General features: G+C 45.5%; 2 protein-coding genes across 5 annotated transcripts in view; one reads left to right on the top strand and one right to left on the bottom strand.

Moving 5' to 3' along the window:
• Sytl2 (synaptotagmin like 2) overlaps window positions 1-5,071 on the bottom strand; it is a 147,235-nt gene extending 142,164 nt beyond the window's left edge. For all 3 annotated transcript variants that reach the window (XM_031387318.1, XM_031387317.1, XM_031387319.1), the window contains exon 1: window positions 4,840-5,071. The gene's annotated coding sequence lies outside the window, so the exon portion shown is untranslated. The remainder of the gene's footprint in view (window positions 1-4,839) is intronic.
• The window catches only part of Ccdc83 (coiled-coil domain containing 83), a 40,725-nt gene continuing 39,458 nt past the window's right edge, over window positions 4,550-5,816 (top strand). Inside the window, exon 1 of one of the 2 annotated variants that reach the window (XM_031387338.1) lies at window positions 4,550-4,639. The gene's annotated coding sequence lies outside the window, so the exon portion shown is untranslated. Of the gene's footprint in view, window positions 4,640-4,714; window positions 5,122-5,816 lie in introns of those variants that run through there. The other variant, XM_031387337.1, reaches the window with a different exon arrangement.

The following is a 5,816-nucleotide window of genomic DNA, read 5'->3' as shown; positions in this document are numbered from 1 at the left end:
AAAAAAAAAAAAAAAAAAAAAAAAAAAAAAAAAAAAAATTCAAGGTCAAATGAGGGAACTGGGCAAATGGTTTTTAATCTGGCTGCTCTGTTGACCACCAACTGGCAAACACTGTTAGGAAAACTGAGCAGAGGACAAATGGTAGGGAAAGCACATTTTTGATCATGGGCCCAGACTCTGGTACAGAAAGCAAGCCTGAGATTTATAGGAAATGATGCGGGAACAAAGTCAAAACTCTGTAGAAGAACAGACTGATTCCAGTTAATTAAAAAGGCTCCATGCTTGAAGCCCTATGGGCAGTAGCTCTTTGTCAGCTAAGCTGCGTCCTACTTAATAAGTTTACCCCATAACTGCACCTGTTGTTGTTAGCCTGGGGAAGAGTGGCTAACTAGAATACTTAGCGTGCTGGGGTAGTGGTGCTGGCCTTTAACCCCAGCACTCCAGAGGCAGAGAGGAAGGCAGATCACTGCATAGTAAGCTCCAAGCCAGGGAGAGCTAATAGTGAGACCCTATCTCAAGAAAATAAACAAATAAAGAAATAAAACACCTTCATTGGATATGTAAATCTCAGGAAATGTGTAACATTGTAAGGGGAAAAGGAAGTTTTGATTGCTTCAAACGATTTAATTTTCGGATGACTTTTGGTGTTCAGTTGAGATTGTTTGTTTTTATTCTCCTCTCATTTATTATATCCTGACTGCAGTTTTCCCTCACTCCCTTACCCCTAGTCTCTTCCCCTCCCATCTCTCCTCTCCTCCAGACCCACCCCACTGCTCCCCTTAGAAAAGAGCAGGCCTCCCAAGGACATTAACCAAACACAGCATAAGGAGCTACAATAAGACCAGGCATACGCCATCACATCGAGGCTGGACAAGTAAATCACTGGGAGGAGAAGCAGACCATTCACCCACTCATAGGATTCCCACAAGAGCACCACCTACTCAGCCACAACCTGTGTGCAGAGCACCTACGTCGGACCCCTACAGGCTCTCTGATCTCGGGAGCCCACTTGAGTCCCGGGTCAGTTTATTCTGTGTGCTGCGTTCTCATGGTGTCCCTGACCCTCTGGTTCCTCCTATTCTTTCTACCCCTCATCCTCGAAGGTCTCCCAATGCTTGGCTGTGGGACTCTGCATCTGCTTCCAGCAGTTGCTGGATGAAGTCTCTCTGATCTCTCTGATGATGATTGTGCTGGAGTCCCAGAACAATCTGCAGGCAGGACAAACGGGTTTGTGGGTTGCCTGGTTACAGAAGATGGCTGATTGAGGCTCCGTGTCCCTCATTAATAGGAGTCTTTGTTAAGTTTATTCTTACAGATTCTGTGGAGTTTCCATTGCTCTAGGTTTCTTCCTTGTCCCTGAAATGTCCCTCAATTACTATTTTTTTTCTCTCAGTATATTCTCCCTCTTCCCCCAACCTGACCCCTTCTGTTACCAACCCCACTAGCCCCCAATCCACTGGTCCCAGAGGATGGCATTTGTAATTCTATTCTAATTCCCTTTCCCAGAGAGATCCTTGGGTCCCTTCTTAAGTCATCTTTGTTACTTAATCTCTCTGGGTCTGTGGATTCAGCATTGTTATCCTTTAATTTACAGCTCATATCAGTGAATGCAAAGAAGGTTTGTCTTTCTGGGTCTGGGTTACCTCACTCAGGATGAAGTTTTTCTTGTTCCATCCATTTGCCTGAAATTTTCATGATGTCATTGTTTTGAACAGCTGAGTAGTACTCCATTGTGTAAATGTACCACATTTTCTTAATCCATGCTTTGGTCGAGGAACATCTAGGTTGTTTCCAGTTTCTGGATATTACAAGTAAAGCTGCTATGAACATTGTTGAGTAAGTGTCCTTATAGTAGAATGGAGCATCCTTTGAGTGTGGTATACTTGGGTCCTGAGGTACATCAATTTCCGATTTTGTGAGAGAATGCCATATTCATTTCCAAAGTGGCTGTACAGATTTGCACTCCCCATCAGCAGTGGAGGAGTATTCCCCTTGTTCCTAATTAGGATTGTTCCTAATCCTTGTTGGAATGAGCTATCGCTTGAGGTTTTGATCTTAGCCATTCTGACAGGTGTAAGATAAGAATCTTGGGGTCATCAACAAAGGAGTACACATGGCTCCAGCTGCGTATGTAGCAGAGGATGGCTTTGTCATGCACCAATGGAAGGAAAGGTCCTTGGTCCTATGAAGGCTTGATAGATGCCCCAGTATAGGGGAATCAAGGATGGGGAGGTGGGAGTTGGTGGATGAGTGGAGGAACACCCTCATAGAAGCAGGGGGTGGGAGGATGGGATAGGGGGTTTCTGGGAGGGAGGGAAACTGGAAAGAGGATAGCATTTGTAATGTAAATAAAGAAAATATCCAATTTAAAAAAAAAGAGAGAATCTCGGGGTCATTGTGATTTGAATCTCTCGGATGTCTGAGGATGTTAAACATTTCTCTAAGTGTGTCTCAACCATTAGTGATTCCTCTGTTAAGAATTCTCTGTTTAGCTCTGTACTCTACTTCTTCTTCTTCTTTTTTTGTTTTCTGGTTTTTTGGTTATTTTAGAGACAAGGTTTCTCTGTGTAGCCCTGGCTGTCCTGGAACTCACTCGGTAGACCAGGCTGGCCTCAAACTCAGAAATCCACCTGCTTCTGCCTACCGAGTGATGGGATTAAAGGCGTGCGCCACCACCACCCGGCTTCTGTACCCCACTTCTAATTGAATTATGTAGTTGGTCTATACCTTCTTGAGTTCTTTATTTATTAAATATATGTAATATCTTGGATATTCTCCCCCTTCAGATGTGGAGCTGGTGAAGGTCTTTTGCTATTCTGTGGGCTGCTGTTCTGTCCTATTGAGGGTGCTGTTAGCATTGCAGATGCTTTTCTTTGTTGAGGTCTCATTTACTAATTATCAATCTTAGTGCCTGTGTGATTGGTGTGCTAATTAGGAGTTTGTCTCCTGTGCCAGTGCCTTCAAGGGTATTCCCCACTTTCTCCTCTACCAGGCCTTAGTGTATCTGGTTTTATGTCTGAGTCTTTGGATTTGAATTTGTGCAAAGTGATAGGCATGGATCTATTTGAATTATTCTACATGCAGACATCGTTAGACCTGTACCAGTTGTTGAAGATGCTTTCTTTTCTCCTCTGCATACGTCTGACTTCTTGTCCAAAATCAGGTGTCTATTACTGATGACAAAAGGCCACTTAACCAACAGCTATCTTTTTTTTTATACTAACTCCCTCAGTTCCCTTCCTTCAATAGGTCACTAATATAATAACAACGTATTATGCTTTTAAAAATTATAACCTAGAGCCCCACCAGCCAAGAGCATGATCTGGCCTCACCCCTTGTCTGCTAGAAAGTGGCACGGGTGAGGAGAGATGCCCTCCCCGCCCCATTACCTGTAGCAGATGGGAGAGCTGACCATGCCCCTTGCTGGCTGTGGCATTGGGTGAGCTAGCTGAGGCAATTCTGGAGAGCAATGGTGTGGGTTTCGGAATGTTGGTGAGTTCATCAACTCAGCTACCCGTCAGACCCAGGTCCCAGATCTCCCAATGTAGCCCAGGCTGACCTTAAACTCCTCATCCTCAATCCAACCCAACAGCCTTTCCCATCGATATACCGATGGAGTGGAGTGCATGAAGGGACCAGCCCTGCTGATCCGAAGCTGCCCGTTCCTCACGACTCAGGGCAACAACAGGATATCTAAGAGGAGTCCCAGTAAGGATCCAGTATTGATAGCATAGCAGAAGCCAGCGGCCCCGAACCAGACTAACTCATTGCAGTGAACACGTGCAAGTAAAGATGTGTGACACACTGTGACACACTACAACTTCCACGAGATTTTTTTTTTAATTTTAATTTTTTTTGTTATCTTTTGTGGTAGTAGGTTACCAAGGCAGAGGTCGAGTATGAAGGAATGGGGAGATGAGTGGGATTAGGGTGCATGATGTAAAATTCACAAAGAACCCCAAAAAAAGTTTTTAAAAATTATAAACTATGTTTTAATCTATTTTTAAGCCAACTAGATCACTTGGAAATGAGTAGGAGGTCTAAAGGTGCCTGGCTTCTGACTTCCCAGGCCAAAAAAGAAAATTATTGGAGTGTAATGAGAGAAATAAGAGGCTATATAGATTTGACTGCCTTCGGGCTGAGACTGACCTGAGCAATCAGAACTTAAAATGCTGTACCAAGGGGGTAAAGGGGTGGGTGGGGCGGAACAGAAGGAGCAGGGGCAGGGCTTGGTTCCTACCTTGAAAACTGCTTTATGGCTACATCTATATTGCTTTATTAAACGCTTAAAAGTAAAATGAGAAGACAGACAGACACAAAGGCTTCAGTGCCTCAAGTTACCTGTGAGCACTTGTTGGAGTTAAACCCAAGCTGACAAAGGCAGACAGACAAGCACAGCACCCGCATCACAGGAGTTCTGCCCCTTCTCACACCCAGGGAGTTGTACGGAAATCGCGGAGGGAGTCATTTTACATCAGGAAATACAAGCTTGCAATGACCCGGGCTAGGCATGCGCACAGAGCCGGAGTCCTATTTACATACACCACCTTCGAAGCACAGAGAATGGGAGAAAACAGAGGAGCCTTGGGGAGAAAGAACAAAGTGCTGGACCACTGCCCCGACCGCTGCGCGCTTCCTCGTATGCCCGCCAGGTGGCGAGCGCTAATCGCGCTGGCGCCTAAACCAGACTAGGATAGTAGATGAGGATGCCAGTCGTTGTGGAAACGAGGGGCCACCCGCATCTGGGAGTGACATGGATGGGGGTTGCGGGGTACAGAGGGAGATTTCTTTGGGCTGTTTGTATTTGAGAACCACCAGCCCGGAACCCGGGATTCTCACCTGAAAACGCTGGAGACGATGTTGGGAGAAAGCTAACACCCTTGTGTGACCTCTGACTTCTTCAGTCTGTCCCCAAAACTTTATTGGAACTCTCCCCCTCTACACCGGACACTCCCTCCTCTTGATTTGCCCTGACACGAGATGGGCCTGGGGTCGCGCCCTCTGGTTTTTCCCTAGGAGCGTTGTTCCTGGGCGGTTAGGAACTGTTGAGAAGGGTTCTCCCAGGCGTGCCCCTCTGAAGACAGGGATACATGCCTGTTTTGACCCGCCCTAAACTTAAAGGTTTGTAACCTTCAGGATGTCCTAGCACAGTCTCTAACTCAGTAGATGCTCAAGCCCTCTGATACAGTAGTCCCCCTTTATCTGAGTAGGGACAGTTTCAGGTACCTGAGGATCCTTGAGAGGGACGGGGGTTGAGGGGTGGATACTAAATGAAAAAATGCCAGAAATAGGCATTTTGTATGTTTTAAGTAACGTTTGTCATATGTGAAATTTGTTCTACTCCAGCATTATTTATCTCTAATTTATACTAAGTTTTGTTATAGGTATGTAGGTACGGAAATGGGGGGTGGGGGTGGGGGATACAGTGTGATGGCATCTATAGTGGTTGGTAGTATCCCAAGTCTCCCGCATCCCTTCGATGTCTTGGAATCTTAACCTCACAGAATAAGTAGACTTTGTGTTGCCGTTTAACACTCCACAACTTCCTCAAAACTTTTGAATATTCTTAATAATGCTGAAAAAAATATGGAAAAGATGGAGAAAGAAACTGGGGATCAGACACGACCAAAAACTGTGCTGAAGTTGACTTAGTGAAAAATCGGGGGTTCCACTTCTCCTTCCTTCTCCTAGTGTTCCGAGTGGTTCTCAAGCTGAGGAAAGCTGTTAAGTGAAGACCTTGGTACTCCTTTGAGATCCTTCTCTCTCTCTCCCTCTCTCCCTCTCTCCCTCTCTCCCTCTCTCCCTCTCTCCCTCTC

Source organism: Mastomys coucha, unplaced genomic scaffold (genome assembly GCF_008632895.1).
Source record: "Mastomys coucha isolate ucsf_1 unplaced genomic scaffold, UCSF_Mcou_1 pScaffold21, whole genome shotgun sequence".
NCBI lineage: Eukaryota > Metazoa > Chordata > Mammalia > Rodentia > Muridae > Mastomys > Mastomys coucha.
Note: the sequence above shows the minus strand (reverse complement) of the source record. Positions and strands in the feature narration are given on the sequence as shown.